Raw genomic sequence first — 22,132 nt, forward strand, 5'->3', positions numbered from 1 at the left:
ACAAAATAGCTGCAATCTGTAAAAACCTGAAAATCTGCTGAACCTGCTATCGTGGTTCTTGTAACGCTTTCTACACTCAACGAGTGTCCACAATCAAGCGTACATACAACCACTGTACTTGTACAGTAAATCTCTGTATACTGCACTTTGGAGACCTGTTCAGAAACTTGTTCAGCATCTGGTCGTGGATTGCGAACGAAGGGATTGTGATGCTCTTGCTCTCTTAGCCTCTCTTGCCTGCACCAGGCTCTGATACCATGTAAAGGATGAGGATGCAAGAGAGCTACACAAGACAAGCACAAAGCACACAGAGATGGAAAGCTTCTTCTTCTTCACAGAAAAGAGAGTACAAAATGACTAAGTGCTAAAGCTGAAAAGTAGCACATATGTACATGCGGTCACTAAGTGTGAACTCGCTAGAAGCGTACTAGGCTGGCACTATAAGTGTAGTCCAGCTGTAGAATCACTGGCAGAGATCCTCCGTGTCGGTCACCTAACGCGCCAGTGAGTAAATGCCGTAAGCGGCCAAGACCCGTAGTGGATGCCAGCTCAAGGTGTAGAGCTCGACATCTCAACAAGACCAAAGATCAACAACTGACAGAAGTAACAAATGAACTCCTAACCACTACTCTGTCAGTACAGAAGATCCAAGTTCATCTCAATGTAGCAAACGCATCTCTACAATACTCGGAGCAGAGGATTAATGATCAGGCAACATTTTTGAGACAGATAAGGGAAAATCTTGTTGTCGCTTCAATAAAAGATACAGATGAAGTCTATACGACTTTGGAAAAGAAAAACAAGGAACTCGAGCTAGAGATGAAGCTAGAGCAATCACAAAGAAGAGACCTTGCACTTATGTGGGTACAATGAGAAGAGACCTTGCACTTATGCGGGTACAATGAGAAGAGCAACTGCTTAAAAAGATAGCGGAGTTAAAAAGATTCAATTAGCTGCTGAGAGAGGGACAACCAGAGACACAAGAAGAAGCGGGTCCCTCGAAGAAACCAACTATCGACATTCCATCAGTCTCCTTTGTTGAGATGGAAACACAACCAACAGAAGGGCTAGAAGAAAAAGAATATTTTCATGTACTACTGACTGATGCTGAGCAAGTACCCATAGTCCAGCTTTTTACAGCTGAGGAAGATTCACTCAAAGTGCAGGTTGCCCAGGAGACAGATGCCGAATGGAAAGCAACAATGGATTGGGAGTTGAGAGTTCTCCACTCAGTCAATGTAACTCAACTCACTCCCAACCAAATCAATGCATAGTGGCATCAGTATTTCCATACCCTTTGATCAAAGTGGAGCTTACAGGTAAAAGAAAGACTATACAAGAATATGTAGGCAGAAGGCACAGAGGATGTATAGTCTTTCTTTTAGCTGTAAGCTCCACTTTGATCAAAGGGTATGGAAATACGGATGCCACTATTCATTGATTTGGTTGGGAGTTGAGTTACAGTGGAGAAAGAGCTGGTTCAACAAGAATCCGAGATATCTGATTCTGTTCACAAGAGCACCTGCCGCACTACAAAAAACCCAACATTTTGTCCAATACCACTGGTAAGGACATGGCAAGCATTTGAAGCACTGAAAAAGAAGAGGCCGTCATGGATGAACTACCCACGCCAGCTCCAGAGCAGGGATCGGTAACAGAGGAATACATGGTGAAAACCCTAACAGGTGCCATGACTTTCTTCAAAAGCCTTCCTGACCTCTCATGTGCCATGTTATATAAAATTTGCAAAATGCTGCTCACATGTATTCAATATTTTCACGAGCCATAGCAAGCAGGAGCGCCTTGGATGTCTTTCCTCAAAGGCAATAAGGGTCTCTGATATGACTTAAGTGGCTTGCTTTCCGAAGAAGTCCTTTATGGCTTCTACACCTGATGCATGTTTTTTCCCTCTAGCAATATGTTGGCGTTTGAGGAAGCATTCTATACAGGTTTCTTCACTTGGCAAATGAAGATATTTGGGCTAGTGATTAGCAACCTCACATCCAAATTTGTTGGCTATTCGGTCATAGAGCTTAAAAACAGAGTCACCATGCAGTGCTTGCAGGTTTCTGACAAAGAGAGAAGACTCAGATATGAGAAATCCTTACACGCACTTAAAGACCGCCTCGCCAGCCATCAACCCGAAGACTACTTTAGCCTATGAAGTTGTCAAGGGACGACACAGCCAAGGAGGGAGGGAATGTTAGCAGCAAGCTAACTGGGATATCATTTTTCGGAGCTTTCATGGTAAAAACACTTATTATTTTGATGAATCGAGAATATTGTAACCCCTACTTTCCAGATAAGCAGTGTAATTGATGAGTCGGGGCTACAAGCTTCCATATTGTATCAACCTATCTTTAGTTAGAGCTCCCAGATTATTAGTTTTGACCATAAAAACCTTGGCTAAGGTATATAAGCCAATTTTGTAAGTTTTTTTGGAGTTTTGGATAGTAGAAACACAACATGAGCTAGCAACGCTCCCTTCTCTCCTTCTTGTGCTTCCTACTCCCTTTTCGGTTGTCACATTGCAGTGTCGTCTGTTGCGTTGCAACCGTAGGTAAGAGCTCTACGCATTGACGTAAGCATTTCATGGTAATCTTTAGATTTTGGCGTCACCTACCCACCGCCTAATTTCATCATAAGTAAGAATTTAAGCTTTAAAATAAAAAACTAAGTATAGGCGGGGTATTAGGACATCATTACTAAGCATTTAGATGCATTCTGGGTCAAAAACGACTAGGTCAAAAACGACTAGGTCAAAAACTCATTGCTGTTAATAATCGCGATTTCTGCACTTGACCTAAATTGAGATTTGAGACCATAAGCATGCTTTCTTAGGTCCTATAAACATTTCCTAGAAGTTTGGTAAGGTTTGGATGTCGTTTTATGCTATAACATATTGGAATTAGGGTTGCAAAGAAATGCATACAGCTTGGAGAAGACGAAGGAAGCTCAAGGCACACAATAGAGAGTGTGTTACTTAGTTAGCAATGGAAAGATAGATAGCCCTAGAGTGATCGGCGTATATACAATGCTCCTAAAGAGGGGAAAAATGCCCCGACAGTCCTAGTGTGTTCACACACATCACTACCACATGTATATGGTAACAAATCCCCCCTGGAGTGAGGTGGTGAACGAGAGGTGGCACATGAGTAAAGGGAAGTTCCATGTACTGAGGACATGATCAGTCCACACAGGGGAGTAAGCCCAAAGCTTTGCGGAAAGCTTCAAGCTTCTCAGAAGACAATGCCTTTGTGAAAAGATCTGCAAGGTTGTCCTATGTTGGCACATAAGCCAAGTTGATCTCTCCTACTGAGAGCCTCTCCCTGACATAGTGGTAATGCAGCTCAATGTGCTTTGTGCGAGCATGAAAAACTAGGTTTCTTGCAATTGCCAATGCGCTCTGACTGTCAGTGTAGATAGTGTTGGCAGTGTCCTGTCCAACACCCAAATCAGCCATAAGGCGTCTGAGTCATACACACTCAACCATAGTGTGAAGGCTACCCTGTACTCAGCCTCACAACTCGAAGTGGCCACACTAGGTTGCTTCTTGCTCAACCATGATATACATGAACTGCCAAGCATGAAACAAAAACCACTTGTGGACACTCGCATGTCAAAACAACCAGCCCAATCTGAGTCTGAAAAAGCATGTAAGTCTGGCGGCAATGATCCCCCCTTGGGATAAAACAAGTCAAGATGTAAAGTGCCACTAAGGTTGTGGAAAATCCTCTTGACAGCCTGCCAATGCTTAGAACTTGGGCTATGCATAAATCTGTTGACCTGTGAGACTGCAAACTGAATATCTCGCCTAGTGTTGCATACATAAATGAGGCAGCCAAGAGCAGTTTGGTAAAGAGTGACATCAACAGGATTGCCAGCATCATGTAGACTTAACTTCAAACCTGTTTCCATGGGAGTGGCAATAGGTTTGCAATCCTCAAGTCCAAACTTACATAGCAATGTCTCTAAGTAGCATTCAAATCAGCCTTAAATTCAGCAATATGTCTCTCATTTGGTCCAGTGATCAGCAAATCATCGACATAAAGGACCACAATGAGAAGTACATCACCCTCACGCTTTACATACAATGTGCTTTCTGTTGAATTTTTACAAAAGCCTCGTTTGACCAAATGAGTGTCAGCTTTCTCATACCAAGCACGAGGAGATTGCTTCAACCCATACAAAGCCTTCTTATATCTGCACACTTTGTCCTCTTGTCCTTTTATGACAAAACCGCGAGGCTACGTTACATAAACTTCCTCAAATATGTCACCATTCAAGAAAGCAGTAACAATGTCTGATTGATGTACATCCCAACCAAAATGAACTGCCAATGCACATAGAAAACGCACAGTAGTCATAAGACAAGTGGGAGCACAACTCTCTTCATAATCTATACCTTTTTGCTGTGCATAACCCTTTGCAACAAGTCGAGCCTTATGGCCATCGATCTCACCATCTGGCTTGCATTTCAACTTGTAAACCCACTTCGTACCAATGGTCTTTTTGCGAAGAGGAAAATCACATAAAGTCCATGTGTCAATTTATATAAGTGCATCATATTCTGATTGAATGGCAGCCATCCAATTTTTTCAATTCTGTGCTTCATCAAAAGACAGAGGCTCCTCAACATCATGTAAGCTACACACAGCCAAAGCATAACAATTTGATGCATAAGATGCAAGGTGAGAGCCTGAACGAGTACGACTAGACAAAGGTGCATCCAATTTACTGTCACGCAAAGTGTGCACCAGCCATTTTGGTATACCTCTAGCCTGCTCATTTTCAGCCCTTTCCTCATCAAGTACATCATGTACATGTGCATCAGTAATAGGCTGATCTGTAACAATTTCAGAAACCCCCATAGGCTGTACATTTGCCTCATTGGAAATTACATTCGTATTTCCACCACTGAAAAGAGGCAACAAAGTGTCATAAATGTCCTGTGAGCTTACATTACTATCTTTAGTACATGACAGCAAGGGCTGAACAGAATCTTCCACGAACACTACATCCCGTGAAACCAGAATACGCTTTGCTTGCGGATGATATAACCTGTAACCTTTGCTTTCAGCACTATAACCAACAAAAATACATTTGACAGCCTTATCATCCAATTTATTGTGCTTTGTTTGTGGCACCAAAGCATATGCCAAACAGCCTTTGGAAACTTAGAACGCTGCATCTTACCCAAAATACAGCCTTCACAAACATGTTTGACAAGTGCTTCAAGAGGCAGCAAAGAAGCAACCATAACAGATTTCTGCAAACGCAGCAAACTGGAAAAATTCAGATGACCAAAACGTGCCTGCCAAAGTTTTCCATCTGAAATAGCCCTTGAATCTGCAACAGCATTTGCAAAATTTTGTCCACACTTGTCATACAAAGTGAGCTTATACAGCCCACAAAACAAAAGGCCAGATGCAACAATTTCATCACCAAAACTGAGATCATGAACTATACATTTGTCATCCCCAAATTTGACTACAAGTCCAAGTCTAGCAAGTGTGGATACAGATAAGAGTTTCTTCTTGATCCCAGGTACATAAAGTGCATCAACAAGTGTGAAGGAACTGCCATTTGCAGCAGTAAGCATAATCTTTCCAACTTCCTGAACCGGATAAGAGGCATTGTTGACACAAGTGACTGAATTCCCATGAGGGACAGACTCGAGAGAGATAAACAATTCACCATGTGAGGTAATGTGCTTTGTAGCACCACTGTCGAAATACCACACACGTGAATCTGTAGCAACAGACAAGCATGCATCATGGATAGCAGGATTGTAAGTGCACTCTGTGCTAAAAGCCCATTCTGCATCAACATCAGCATTATAGTCTCCTTTTACAAAAGACTCAACAGTGGCTGCATTTGTAGTGGAACCAGCATTTGCAGTGGAACCACCCTCTTTCTTCGTAGCCTCTTTGGCCTTCAACTTAGGACACGACTTGATTAAGTGATCATTAGCTTTACAATAATGGCAACGCATTTTCTTTTTGCCCTTATCACCAGAATTGCTAGACGAAGTGCTGCCAGCAGAAGCATTGGGAACAGAAGCTTTGCTACTCATAGCAGAACCATAAGAAGTGGCTGCATTGCTGTTACCACCCTTTCTTTGAGAAGCAGTAAAAGCTTGTTCAATTGCAACGCTGTCTAGTCCTGGTTTTTCTAGAAAGTGACTCTTGCAACAGCAATGTGCATAGTGCATCAAACTTGATAACTTCTGGATTTCCTTGGGTCATAAGTCTCCAAGTACTAGCAAAAGTCTCGTAAGAATCTGGTAAGGCATCAAGAACAGTCTCCACAAGGGAACTGTCTGAAATGACTTCACCTGCAGAAATAAGTTGCTCATTGATGTCCTTGACACTAGGAAGGAAAGTCTCTATATCATCTTCCTCATGCATAATCTTCGACTCCAGCTCTTTACGCAACAAAGCAATTTCATCACAAACAACGAAATCAGTGCATGAGCCTACGCATCCTTTACATCCCAAAGAGCTTGTTCCGTTGTAGGCAAAACAACTCTAATAGCAGCAATCCTTGCAGCAAGACCTACAACATCCTCAACATCGCCTACATCCTCAGAACCAGGACGTACATCAATGCCATGCACAATGTTTCAGACACCCTTTGACACAAGAACATGTTGCATCATATAAGTGTTGGAATTAGGCCCTTGCAGAGAAACACACACAACTTAGAGAAGACAAAGGAAGCTGAAGGCACACAATAGAGAGTGTGTTACTTAGTATTCAATTCAAAGATAGATAGGCCTAGAGTGATGGGCGTATATACAATGCTCGAGGGGAAAAACCTCCTAAAGAGGGAAAAAATGCCCCGGCGGTCCTTGTGTGTTTACACACATCACTACCACATGTATATGGTAACAAATCCCCCTTGGAGTGATGCGGTGAACGAGAGCTGGCACATGAGTAAAGGGAAGTGCCATGCCTTGAGGACATGATCAGTCCACAAAGGGGAGTAAGCCCAAAGCTTTGTGGAAAGCTTCAAGCTTCTCACGAAACAGTGCCTTTGTGAAAAGATCTGCAAGGTTGTCCTGTGTTGGCACATAAGCCAAGCTGATCTCTCTTGCTGAGAGCCTCTCCCTGAAATAGTGGTAATGTAGCTCAATGTCCTTTGTATGAGCATGAAAAACTCGGTTCCTTGTACCTACCAATGCGCTCTAACTGTCGATGTAGATAGTGTTGGCAGTCTCCTGTCCAACACCCAAATCAGCCATAAGGCGTCTGAGCCATACACACTCAACCGTAGTTGTAAAGACTGCCCTGTACTCAGCCTCACAACTCGAAGTGGCCATAGTAGGTTGCTTCTTGCTCAACCATGATATACATGAACTGCCAAGCATGAAAGAAAAACCACTTGTGGACACTCGCATGTCAAAACAACCAGCCGAATCTGAGTCCGAAAAATCATGTAAGTTTGGTGGCAATGATCCCCCCTTGGGATAAAACAAGCCAAGATGTAAATTGCCACTAAGATAGCAAAAATTCCTCTTGACAACCTACCAATGCTTAGACCCTGGGCTATGCATAAATCTGCTGACTTGTGAGACTGCAAACTGAATATCTGGCCTCTTGTTGCATACATAAATGAGGCAGCCAACATCAGTTTGGTAAAGAGTGACATCAGCAGGATCGCCAGCATCATGTAGACGCAACTTTAAACCTGTTTCCATGGGAGTGGTAATAGGTTTGCAATCCTCAAGTCCAAACTTACATAGCAATGTCTCTATGTAACTTTTCTGACACAACGCAATACCACCATCACACTGCTTAAACTCTAAACCCAAGTAATGATGCAATAGCCCCAAATCTTTCATCTTGAGAGTAGCATTCAAATCAGCCTTAAATTCAGCAATATGTCTCTCATTTGATCCAGTGATCAGCAAATCATCGACATAAAAAACCACAATGAGAAGTACATCACCCTCACTCTTTACATACAATGTGCTTTCTGTTGGACTGTTACGAAAGCCTCATTTGACCAAATGAGTGTCAGCTTTCTCATACCAAGCACGAGGAGATTGCTTCAACCCATACAAAGCCTTCTTACATCTGCGTTTATTGTCCTCTTGTCCTTTTATGACAAAACCGCGAGGCTGCGTTACATAAACTTCCTCAAATATGTCACCAGTCAAGAAAGCAGTAACAATGTCTGATTGATGTACATCCCAACCAAAATGAGTTGCCAATGCACATAGAAAACGCACAGTGGTCATACGACAAGTGGGAGCAAAAGTCTCTTCATAATCTATGCCTTTTTGTTGTGCATTACCCTTTGCAACAAGTCGAGCCTTATGGCGATCAATCTCACCATCCGGCTTGCGTTTCAACTTGTAAACCCACTTCGTACCAATGGCCTTTTTGCCAGGAGGCAAATCACATAAAGTCCATGTGTCATTTTCTATAAGTGCATCATATTCGGATTGCATGGCAACCATCCAATTTTCTGAATTTTGTGCTTCATCAAAAGATAGAGGCTCCTCAACATCACGTAAGCTAGACACAGCCAAACCATAATAATCTGATGCATAAGATGCATGGCGAGAGCCTGAACGAGTATGACTAGACAAAGGTGCATCCAATTTACTGTCACGCAAAGTGTGCACCAGCCATTTAGCTTGGTCATTTTCAACCCTTTCCTCATCAAGTACAACATGTACATCTAAATCAGTAATAGGTTGATCTGTAACATTTTCAGAAGCCCCCATAGGCTGTACATTTGCCTCATTGGAACTTACATTTGTATTTCCACCACCGAAAAGAGGCAACAAAGTGTCATAAATGTCTTGTGAGCTTACATTACTGTCTCTAGTACATGACTGCAAGGGCTGAACAAAATCTTCCACAAACACTACATCCCGTGAAACCAAAATACATTTTGTTTGCGGATGATACAACCTGTAACCTTTGCTTTCAACACTATAACCAACAAAAATACATTTGACAGCCTTATCATCCAATCTTCTGTGCTGTGTTTGTGGCATCAAAGCATATGCCAAACAGCCAAAAACATGCATGTGCTCAATAGAAGGCTTTCTATCATGCCATGCTTCATATGGAGTAATAGACTGCAAAGCTTTCGTAGGACACCTGTTTAGTACATAAGTGGCACACATGATGGCCTCAAGCCAAAAAGAATGCGGCAAAGCTTGACTTTTGACCATACATCGTGCCATTTACATCAGTGACCTGTTTTTCCTCTTAGCAACACCATTTTTCTGAGGTGAATAAGGCACTGTACATTGGTGTTTTATCCCACGACTAGCCAGAAATTCATTAAATTCATGAGACATATACTCCCCCCCTCGATCGGAATGGAGGGTGCCCATAGTACATTCCGAGACATTTTCAGTCATAGCCAGAAATTGTTTGAAGCACACAAAAACTTCGGACTTCTCTTTAAGCGAAAATACCCACGCATGCCTGGAGTAATCATCAATGAAAGTCACGAAGTAAAGGTAATTGCCAAAGGACGGAGTTTGCATGGGCCCACAAACATCACTATGCACAAGCTGCAACTTGCATGTGGCCCAAACCGAACTATCCTTTGGAAACTTAGAACGCTGCATCTTACCCAAAATACAGCCTTCACAAACATGTTTGACAGGTGCTTCAAGAGGCGGCAAAGAAGCAACCATAACAGATTTCTACAAATGCACTTGACTACAAGTCCAAGTCTAGCAAGTGCGGATACAGACAAGAGATTCTTCTTGATCCCAGGTACATAAAGTGCATGTGAAGGAACTGCCATTTGCAGCAGTAAGCACAATCTTTCCAACTCCCTGAACCGGATAAGAGGCATTGTTGGCACAAGTGACTGAATTCCCATGAGGGACAGACTCGAGAGAGGTAAACAATTCACAATATGAGGTAATGTGCTTTGTAGCACCACTGTTGAAATACCACACATGTGAATCTGCACAGGTGACAAGCATGCATCATGGATAGCAGGATTGTAAGTGCACTCTGTGCTAAAAGCCCATTCTGCATCAACATCAGCATTAGAGTCTCCTTTTACAGAAGACTCAACAATGGCTGCATTTGTAGTGGAACCAGCATTTGCAGTGGAACCACCCTCTTTCTTCTTAGCCTCTTTGACCTTCAAATTAGGACATGGCTTGATCAAGTGATCATTAGCTTTACAATAATGGCAACGCATCTTATTTTTGCCCTTATCAACAAAATTGCCAGAAGAAGTGCTTTCAGCAGAAGCATTAGGAACAGAAGTTTTGCCACTTGCAGCAGAACCAGAAGAAGTGGTTGCATTGCTGTTACCACCCTTTCTTTGAGAAGCAATAAAAGCCTATTCAACTGCACGTTGTCTAGTCCTGTTTTTTCTGGAAAGTGACTCTTGCAACAGCAATGTACATAATGCATCAAACTTGACAACTTCTACTAGCAAAAGTCTGGTAAGAATCTTGTAAGGCATCAAGAACAGTCTGCATAAGGGAACTATCTGAAATGACTTCACCTGCAAAAATAAGTTGCTCATTGATATCTTTGACACTAGCAAGGAAAGTGTCCATATTATCTTCCTCATGCATAATCTTTGACTCCAACTCTTTACGCAGCAAAGCAATTTTAGCCTCATTGCGACTTACATAAAGACCAGCCAAAATATCCCAAGCCTGTTTTGCAGATTGTGCTGAACGGATGTGAGTAACAATGGTGCGCTTCACAGAAAACACAATCAATGCATCAGCCTGCGCATCCTTTACATCCCAACGAGCTTGTTCTTCCATAGGCAAAGCAACTCTAATAGCAGCAATCATTGCAGCAAGACCTGCAACATCCTCAACATCGCCTGCATCCTGAGAACCAGGACGTACATCAATGCTCTACACAATATTCCAGACGCCCTTTGACACAAGAACGTGTTGCATCATATAAGGCCACATAGGGTAGTTGTCCCCATCCAACGTGTCCTCAACATAGCAAACATCTTGAACAAGTCTGTGTTGTTGTTGTCAGCCATGGTAAATGTTGCACCTAATGTGAAAACTGCCCAAAAATAGGAGAAACAGAGCGGGAACAACACGTGCTATATAGCACAAACCGTAGAAGACTGTAAGGCACCTGTTATGCAAAAAATGGCACTGACAAAAATTCTGCACAAAATGACAAAATTACCTGTGCAGACCTGCCTGTAGTGGAAACGAAGGCCGAAATGAGCCCAAATCAAAAATATGAGTAGACTAGGCTCTACGAGCTCTCCCGAAATTTTTGTCGACCTGCGAACGTTTACCAAGGCTCACTGAAATTGGAGAAAGTGAGCAGGTGTGTGCTGGAGTAGCTGGCGACTAAGCCCGGGAGGATGCAACCTGCTCTGATACCAATTGTTAGAATTAGGGTTGCAAAGAAACGCACACAGCTTGTAGAAGACGAAGGAAGCTCAAGGCACACAATAGAGAGTGTGTTACTTAGTGAGCAATGGAAAGATAGATAGCCCTAGAGTGATGGGCATATATACAATGCTCGGGGGAAAAAACCTCCTAAAGAGGGAAAAAATACCCCGACGGTCCTAGTGTGTTCACACACATCACTACCACATGCATATGATAACATAATGAATGTGATTTGTTTGCCGATGAGCGATTAGCTTTTGGTGATTTCAGTCATTTCATGGTAGCTTGAGTTAGATGCGAGTTGTTTGTTGTTTTCCAAGAGATTGACAACCTCTTGTAGCCTCTATGCACTAGTCAAGTCAGCTTCATCCCATGGATTGACAATTATAATTGTGGTTCTAGCTACGTCTGCAATAAGATAGGAGTGAGGTTAGACACCCGTCCCACAACTCACGCTGTGTTCTATTATCCAAAGACTTACAAAATACTTAGCCAAGGTTTTCATGGGTCAAAACTAATAATCTGGGAGCTCTAACTAAAGATAGGTTGATATAATCTAGAAGTTGTAGCCCCAGCTCATCAATTACATTGTTTATCTGGAAAGTAGGAGTTACAACATTCTCTCTCTCATCCTCACATAGCTCAGCATAAATCCCTATGTCTATATAGAGCTCTCTATTTAGGCAGATGTCCTCCGTTTCATTTTGTATGTCATCTGCATGCATCCCATAGAGAGTAGCAGCTTGATGCTCATCTGGCACCACCTCAGCTCAGCGGCTTCTGACTGAGCATCCTCTCCGATCTCCTCCACTGATACCGCTATCATTGGCACATGGTAACCCTCATACGTCCGTGCACTACGAGGGGCTACCTCTATGAGGTACCACAAGTTTGATGCAGACTTTGTAGGATGAAATACCACCTGTCAAAGCCACATAGCTTACATGAGTGCTTCCAAGTACATAACTTCTAAAATTGGATGTTAAATATTTACAGACTTACTTGTTCACAATGCTCGGGTAGTAGAAAGTGTCTCTTAGGTCGGTCCATTTTTTAGTTGAATCCACCTCAAGGAAACCAGACTCTCCTCTGCGCACAGTAACGTTGCGACCCTCCATGTTTATTTTGAACTATTGCACATCGAACAAGTCCACAAAAAATCCTCTATAATCGATCCTCAAAATCTCTCGTAGCGTGCCAAAGTAAGTGAGTTCCGCCACCACAAGATCTGCATCAGAGGACCGTCGTCGAGTAGACTGTTCAAATTTGCCATGATTCCACAATCTTGTGTAAAACGCTTTTTGTCAATCCGTTCCACCCTATAATGTCGACCTTTACACCATGCTACTATGTATGACTTATACTACAATCAACAAAGACTATGAGTGGCCGTTCAAACATCTAGAAAGCCGCAAGTTGTACATTGCAAACTTACCTTGGTCGTTGTGCAACCCTGAGAGTATGTAGCGCAGATAATGTGTCGTGCTCTCTACAGTGGGTGGTGCTTAGTGCAATGTGCGTGACAATCTCACTCAAACAGACCGGAAGGAAAGGAAATAATAGACAACAATAGAGCTCACAAGGGCACAACAATAGAACGGAACATATGACTCGACTATCTCAAAGACTGATACAGACCCTGGCGTGGCAGCACACTCAACTCTAGCCCAGGACTCACAGGTACAATGGGGGTGTCGAGGCTCAGATGTGCAGGGATGGTGAAGACGTGCTCGGTGTAAAAACTCACTCACTCTAGACCACTACGTACAAGATCATCTGACCAAACGCTACTACTCATATATATCACCATAAAGAGCCACCAACAGCTCATAAATGTGAGCCATGTGGTGACTTGGCCACGAGGTCCACTAGACCACCATCGGTAGGTACCCTGCCACGTGTCACTCCCGAGACCAGAGGGTCCGTCCAGTGTGAACCAGACCAAGTGTAACCAGATGTCCAATTGTATGTCCTGTGAAGTGACATTGTAGCCCTGCTACAGGTTGCCCGCCACAAGACCGCTCACCGTCTCGGTGAGAGGAATACTGAAAAAACTGTGAAGGAAAACCACTAGGTACTGCATCCGTAGATCTTTCTTCAAGTAGGTGTTAGGCCCATGACCATACATACCTCAAAAGTGGAGTTAAAAACACTACACTGCTTGCAATCGCCTTAAGCCTCTAACTAGGTAGGAACCCAGTATGTATGATTGCATAGCCTAAGAATCCCAATTGGCAAAAGATGAGGCTCTACAGCAAAGAGATAAGCTCAGTTTGATTCCAACGCATCTTTATCTTCCCTAACCATAGTGATAGGAAAATGACCTGGTTGCAGATTAACCTTGCCACACCTTTTGCAACAACACTCTTCTCGAAAAGAGCTATGACCATAAGCTCGAGTAACACTGCAAATAGGGTTAAGCTCCATCATGATGGTAGAACAAAAAAGCCCTCACATCAGCGATAGGATGGCAGCCAAGTGAAATCTTGAGAGCCAGTTGATCATGCGGGGGGGGGAAACTTGAGGGGTGGGGGGTACAAACTAGCTGAGGCTGAGAGGGGTGTTGAGGGCTAGACAGGGGTAACTGGAAGGGAGGGGGTGGGTAGGGGCGAGGGGGGGCTAGGTAGGGGCGAGAGGGGGTGGGTAGGAGGGTAGGGGCGAGAGGGGGAGGGGGAGGGACTAGGGCGAGGGCGAGGGCAAGGGCAAGGGCGAGGGGAAAAAATGTAGCACTAATTGAAAATTGATAGGCTACATAGCACGGCAGTTGATGGAGAGCAAGAGCTGAAAGTTGATTTGCTACAGAGTGCGGTAGTCGATGGAGAGAAAGAGGATGTACCATGATCAAGACAACTATCAAGAGGAAAGAATTCTTCAAGCAGGCCGGGCTCTGTGAAGGGAGTTCGCCAAACCCAGAGGAGAGCTTTGTTCTGGTCGTAGAAGCAGACACCACTGATGTTTGAAGAGGGGTGAACTCTTGTAGCGGTAATTTCTTCCTGATTCTATGAATCTTCATAGGCGTACCCAATTCAAAGGCGTCCACCAAGGAAACATTGGAAGAGGGTGTACCTTCCGGCAAAGAGTGAATAGAGACTCCATAACAAGGCATAGATTTGGTAGCATCCAACCACTCTAACAAATCCTCATCAGACCCTTCAGGTGTAGTAGGATGTTCTTGTTCAAGGTTGGTTTCCATTGACAAAGAACTATGATGCACGATGGGATCCATGCCTCCTTCTAGGCGAATTGGTTGCATCGGGGAGCCAGGAGTATGTATCCACATGGCATCGTTTCCCCAATCATGAACTGCTTTAGTGTGTCGCAGCCATGGTCTTCTGATGAGCAAGGGAAATCCGTCCTCCACGTGTGGAAGACAAATCACAACAAAATCCAAACTAAAAGTGAAATCTTGTACCTGCAGAGGTACTTTTTCCACTATGCCCACAGGGTATACTGTCCTCTGGTCGGCCAATGTTACTGTGAAGGGGGCAGGTTGAGTAGGCTGCAGGCCTAAAGCCATCATAGTGAACTCAGGCATCATATTGATGCCAGATCCACCATCCACAATTACTCTTGAAAATTGCTGCCCCAAGACGCACACTGTCAGGCGAGGGCTTCTATAATCAGTGAGGGGAGCAGCGGGATTGGATATCATATAGGACTTTGATGGTCGCACTAGGAGGTGCCCGCCACTAGGACTTGCTCCGGGGTAAAGTGACTAAATAACAGCAAGGGTGTCACTTCTAAAACTCGCATCTACTCGTAGCATGTCATAGAGGGACACTTGTTTGAAGGTGTTCTTCAAGACTGTCTCTATTGTAAGCTTTTCCTGTTCTACCATTGGTTTCTCGGGTACCTTGATCTTTTGTAGATCGGAAACTGCTTCCAAGAAAGCTTCATCAATATCGAAGAGCAAGGATTTGGATTCTTTCATGGCACTGGGGGATGGCTTGTTAACAGCTGCTGCAAGCAGGGTATCCATTGGTGTGAGACTGTGTGCGGGAGTTGAACTTGGTGGAATGCTAAGACCGAGAGCGGCTCTCTGGGCACGGGTGAGGATGCCCAATGGCTCCTCTACCAACTGCGACGGCTTATTTTTAGGGGTAACCACGTGGGTAGAAGGGGGCGTCTGAGAAACAGTCCTAACTGCTATCAAATTGAGCTTGGGAAAGGCAAACTCAGTCTAGCTTTAACTTGGGTTCGAAGCCGTGGATGCCCGAATTTTAGGGCAATTCTTACTGTAGTGATCCTTCATATCAGGGCAATGACGGCAAGGATGGGACCCTTCAGGCAGAGGGCATTTGCTTTGGTAATGACCATATTCTCCGCATCTGTAGCACAAAATGGGCCGATTCAATGGACGAGTCGAAGGACGAGGTGGTCCTTGCTCCATGGAGTTGGAGGTGGAGGCATAGAAGCTTTGAGGTGATGAGGGAGCATGGGTATGATAAAAGCTCTGAGAGGGAAAAGTGCTCTGCATACCTTGCATAGGAGGGGCTGTCAGCAAAGATGGCATATGGTGTGGATGGCCACAGGGAGAAACCATGTTGGATACAGGTGTTGGCCCTTGCTGAAGAGAAGAACCAAGACTTTGCTGTATTTGTCGCAATCCCTTGAGGTAGTAACAATCCTTGTCCTCATGTCCAGATTTTTCACAGAAGTGACAATAAACCCGAAGAGGGCATTCCTATGGAGGGTGCCCTGGAGAGCGGCATGAGCTACACCAAACCGTAGCCTTAGTCTCTTGCTGACACTTGAGCTCTTCTAGCTCGCGCTTAATCTGTTCCAATGCCTCATGATGTGGAGGCTTATCTTGTCTAAGAGAGAAGGACCTCTCCTCTTGAAGAGCTCGCTGTAACTTTAGGGCTTCTAGTTCCCTGCGTAAAGAAGTTAAAGGATCAGAAGGACTTTCCAAAAACACAGAGGGGGTCTCTATGTGAGGGGGCTTGGTGAACAGCTTCCTAGCCCCCTCTATCCTCGTAGAGCAGCTGTGATGAACTCCTCCAGAGTGGCGTCAGGTCGGAGAATCTCTCGTAGTTTTTGCTGAGAAGTTTTGGGAAGCGCCTTCTCCACCCACTTCTTAACCATGAATTCACCGGGTTGCTGAGGAAGCTTGGCAACCAGAGACTTGGTCTTAGTCATAAGCTCTGCAAAAGTCTCCTTTGGATGGAGCACCATGTTCGCTAACTCATCCAACACCTTCTCCTGGTACACCGGGCCTGAAAGCTGCACAGAACTGTTGCCTTAAGGCTGCCCAGGTTGTAAAATGGTTCTTTGCAAACTGGCTGTACCATTTGTCTGCTAAGCCATCCAAGGTGGATGGAAAGAGTACCAAATAAGCATCTTCCCTGTTAAGACCACGACCCCTACAGAGAGATACAAATCTCCTTGCATGGTCGTCAGCATCTTCTGAAGAGAGTCCTTTGAATGTAGGGAATTTGATGTTTACCTTAGCCAAAACGCTAGCCAATGGCTCCATGGTGCCTTGCTGAGCCTGTTGCCCAGTAGCCTGTTGTAGCAGAATAGGAGAGAGCTTTACTGGAGAAGGTGATCTGGAAGATATGGAACCAGATGAAGGAATGGGTGATGTATGTGGTATAGGTGATGAGGTTGATGGACTTCTACTAGGTACCAAAGGTCGTCTTCTCTTATAGTACTTGAGAGGGCTCAGTAGTGCGCTTTGATTCGACTGACCGCCTTGTATGTGTCATGCAGTGACCACCAATCCAACCAACCTTTGGGCAAGAAGACCTTGAACTGGCTGAAGACTTGTCTAGACTTTACTAGACCAGGACTCACTAGACCAGGCTGGACCAGTGACGAGGAGGACTAGACCAGGGTCGAGGAGGTCTAGACCAGGGACGAGGACAGGTTGGACCAGGGCGAGAGAACAGTTAGACCAGGCGAAGTGCAAGGCAAGGTCGACGAAGCTAGGAAAGGTAGGCGAAGCTAGATAGACCCAACTAGCTTCAAGATTTTCACCTCACATAGTGAGATTTCAGTTGAGGTCCCACCGTGATCGCCAAAATGAGAGCACTTGTAGCGCAGATAATGTGTCGTGCTCTCTACAGTGGGTGGTGCTCAATGCAATGTCCGTGACAATCTCACTCAAACAAACTGGAAAGAAAGGAAACAATAGACAACAACAGAGCTCACAAGGGCACAACAACATAACGGAACATATGACTCGACTATCTCAAAGACTGATACAGACCCTGGCGTGGCAGCACACTCAGCTCTAGCCAGCCTCTAGATCTTCCATCATCTTCTTCTCAACACCAAGATTGCACATGACAATACCAGATATGCGCTCATCATTGATGGTTCGCCATAGCGTGTCTCGGGCTTTATCAAATCCGTCTAGCCACTCTCCAATGTAAACTAGGGACTCTGATACCAGCCAACGTTCTGACATGCTACCCTTCAGACATGCCTCTGATGCACATATCTCTTGAGCGTTTTTATGAAACGTTCTAAAAAGAACATCCATCTGGAATGTACTGTGCCAACTATTTCCACCTCATCAACTATGTGAACAAGAAGATGCACTTGAATGGTTAGCATGGTAGTAGGAAAGTGTTTCTCAAACATGCACACAACCTCCACAGCGTTTAGTTTGGTAAATGGTATGGAGTCTACATGGATCGCCTTTTGTGAGATCCATTGCACCAACTTCGTAAGTTTGTAGATTGTGGTACGGACGTCAGGGGACAAACATCCCTCAATGGCCACCGGTAAAATAAACTGCAAAACACGTCTGGCAATGATATTAAAGTCCACACACAAATTTGTTACACAATTCCCACTATGATATATTCCACTTCAAACATACCTGACACATTTTATGCCACTCATGTGACTTCAAACCAATAAGCTTCCCTTCTTTAGTGAAACACATTCGGAGCCAGTGCATTACACCAATGGTCCACATAGATCGAATGGTCTCTTTTACTTTGCATTCTTGGGCTTCTGTCAAAATCCATGGCACTTTAGGGAGTTTTATCGATCCATCGAGTGCTGTCTCTGGCCAATATTGCTCCATACGATCCACATTTCTAAGGTCAACTCTGGCTCCCAAAGTATCTTTCTTGCCAATCAGATGGTCCCACAGCAGATTACCCACATTCTTGAATATGTGCATTGGATCGAGCAAGTGATTGATCATGAGTCTGGCCCAATATGGTAACTCGTACCATATAGAGAGTCTCTTCATCCCCTCGGGGTAAACCCTCTTCACACATCTCCTTCAGCTCTAACCATGCTTGTGCAGACATCCTCGGTGGCTCTCTTCCCAAAAAACCATCGCGTAACTCATGATTCTCTGGAAGATGCGCTTGATGACCTTCGTAGATTTGCTTCTTCAGTGAGGGCGCCCAACGTGCATTAAGTCTAGGTACACATGTGACACATGCTCTGTATCCGCTTGTTTGAAACCCTGCATGTATACACATGACAATAGATAAGCTTGAGAAAAACCAAGATTTATAGTGTTTTGAGTTTGAGTATAAATCACCTGAGCATTCTGTTAGTCCGGGATAGTCATGCATGGTCCACATTAGAATGCCTCTGATCAAAGCATTCTATCGACCTGTGTGTCGGCTCATATCCACCACTTCTATGCCAATCCACAACCGTTGTAGCTCTTTCAATAGTGGACGAAGATACACATCCATATTCTTCACTTTATACCATCCCGACGCAATCAAGCTTAGAAACAGATGCCCCTTCTTGATAGTCAACCACGGGGGAATGTTGTAGTTGATGATGAAAACAGGCCATACACTGTAAGATGTTGACCTCTGACCAAATGGATTTACGCCATCCATAGCCAGCCCTAAGCACAAATTTCGAGCTTCCCTAGAAAAATCCGACCATGTGTCGTCTATATGTTTCCAGGCTGCGCAATCTGTAGGAATCCGTAGCACACCATTTGAAGATCTATTCTCCTCATGCCATGATGCTAGGGCGACCATGGACTTACATTCGAAGAAATGCTTGATGGAGGAAGCAGAGAAAAGTGTTGCAAAACCTTTTGTGGAATTTTTTGTCTGTGGAGATCTACTCGATATCTCTCGGAATCACATTTCGGACACTTCTCCATGTCTATGTATTCCCCTCTAAAAAGAATGCAGTCGTTAGGACAAGCGTGAATCAAATTGTAATCCATCCCCAAGTTTCGCAAGACTTTTCATGCTTCCTCTCTATAATATGGCATCACATTATCAGCTAGGTAGTATGTGCTCTTTGAGCAATCTACACAGTGAAAAAAATGCGGTAGAGTTGTGTAAGTAATCTATCGTATCATTATACATCTAGAGTTTTTTATTGAAGTAAACACATTGTAATAGATCAACTGAAAAGCGTTGTGACGCTAGTGTCACTCCATCCAAACTTTTTCTGCATGTTGAGAAGAACCAGTAGCGTCTTCAATCTAGACACACGTGTTCCATCATACAATGGCGTATCAGCTTCACTTTCATATCATCATAGATAAGCCATCCTGAATCCATGATCGTCTCGATCATTTCATCGATCTCATGCTCAAACATAGCCTCATTGGGAATGTGGTCTACATGATCATCCTCCGAACTGTCAGAGGCTACATCTTGTGGCCTCACGTATGATGCTTGACCAAAGCGCCTACGAATAGATTGCTGCCTGTTGGCCAGCATCAGAGTCCGACAAGTTATAATTGGCAACAACTCGATCTATAATAGATGGATCAAACTCACCAAACTCGCGAACGTGCTGCAAAGAAACGTGTCTTGTCCGTCGCACAATATGTTTGCATTGATTACAAGGATATAAGATCCTTGTTGAGAGATAGGTGTTTCGGTTGGACGGCTCCACATCGTCGTCACTACTCATAATGAATGTAAAAACCTTATAATCTGAACATCAATTTAATCTTCTATTGGCATCCTTCGTCTTCTCTCTCTCTCTCTCTCTCTCTCTCTCTCTCTCTCTCTCTCTCTCTCTCTCTCTCTCTCTCTCTCTCTCTCTCTCTCTCTCTCTCTCTCTCTCTCTCTCATCACATTGTAAACTGCCTCACATTCTCTGGTCATTTCCGATCCCCGCACACCTCGGTCTAGAGGTGCACGGAGATCAAAACCACTGGGTTATAATCTCGTCTTTATTGGTCAATGCCTAAATTTGTGGGCACGAGAAAACTACACACCCACATCTACATGGCAATGCATTATTGGACAAAACCCCTTTGCCTCTTCTTTAGCTGTAGCAATTGACAGCATCTTAACATCTCTTCACAATAGATCCTCGTTCGAGGGATTACTGTGCACATTGCATGTTTACCTCCAATATGAGTATCATGCCGTTGTAAGCTTTCCAACTTAAGGTCGCATCCGTAGAGAGGAAGAGAGGGGTCACCGTTGGCTTAATTCCAATTTTTTTCATAATCCCAAAGTTAGACTTTAATATAAAAACTAAATCCAAAATCTAATCTTAAATCTTGCCCTAATCTTAAATCTAAATCTAATCTAATCTTAAACTCAACATAAACCTAAATCTAATCTAATCTTAAATCTAACCTAAACCTAAATGTAATCTAACATAATCTTAAGTCTAACTTAATTTAATCTTAAGTCTAACCTAATTTTAAATTTAGCATAAAGTTTAAATATAAGTTAAATGTAATCTAACCTAATCTTAGATCTTAATCTAGCCTAACCCTAAATCTTAATATAACATTTCATTAATTCATATTTTCTCTACTTTTTTATCTCTTCTCCCTCTCTCTCTCTCTTTTCTCTCTCTCTCTCTCTCTCTCTCTCTTCCTCTTTCTCTTTCTCTCTGTTTTCTCCTCTTATCTCTCTCTCTCTCTCTCTCTCTCTCTCTCTCTCTCTCTCTCTCTCTCTCTCTCTCTCTCTCTCAATGTGTGTGTATGCATTCTTTGTTTATGCATGTGTGTGTAATTTTTTGTACATTCAATGTGTGTGTATGTGTTTTGTTTATACATGTGTGTACATCTCTCTCTCTCTCTCTCTCTCTCTCTCTCTCTCTCTCTCTCTCTCTCTCTCTCTCTCTCTCTCTCTCTCTCTCTCTCTAAGAAAATGTGTGTGTGTGAGAGAGAGAGAGATATTGAGAGGGAGAGAGAGAAAGAGGGGAAGGGAACATGAGAGCGAGGAGAGGGAAGGAGCATGCCTGGCTCTCCTTCGTGTGTGTGTGTGTGTGTGTTGGGGGGATGGTGGGTGGGTGGGTGGGAGGGAGGGGGGAAGAGAGAGAGAGAGGGAGAGGCGTAGTTTACCTATTTTGCTAGAGCATCAAAACTCAAATTTGAGATCTAAGTTTTTTACGCTCTCGATTTATTTTTTACCCCTATCGATGTTGCTATGCTCGTCGCTATATGCAACAAAGAGTATAGCAATGCTCATAACACAAGCATAGCAACGTAGATTTCAACATTTGAGCGTCGCACTCTTGTAGTGAGCTATTTATCAAAATAATAAGTGTTTTTACAATAAAAGCTCCAAAAAATGTTATCCGAATTAGCTTGCTGCTAACATTCCACCCCCCCCCCCCCCCCCCCCCCCCCCCTCGATTGTGTCGTCCCTTGACACAACTTCATGGACTGAAGTAGTCTTTGGGTTGACGATTGGCGAGGCGGTCTTTAAGTGCATGTAGGTCATTTTCATATCTGATTCGTCTTTCTTTGTCTGGGAGTTGCAAAAATTACATGGTGATTCTGTTTTCAAGTTCAATGGTTGAATAGCCAACAAACATTGATGTAAGGTTGTTGATCAC

Source organism: Adiantum capillus-veneris, chromosome 4 (genome assembly GCF_014529385.1).
Source record: "Adiantum capillus-veneris isolate H3 chromosome 4, ASM1452938v2, whole genome shotgun sequence".
Taxonomy (NCBI): domain Eukaryota; kingdom Viridiplantae; phylum Streptophyta; class Polypodiopsida; order Polypodiales; family Pteridaceae; genus Adiantum; species Adiantum capillus-veneris.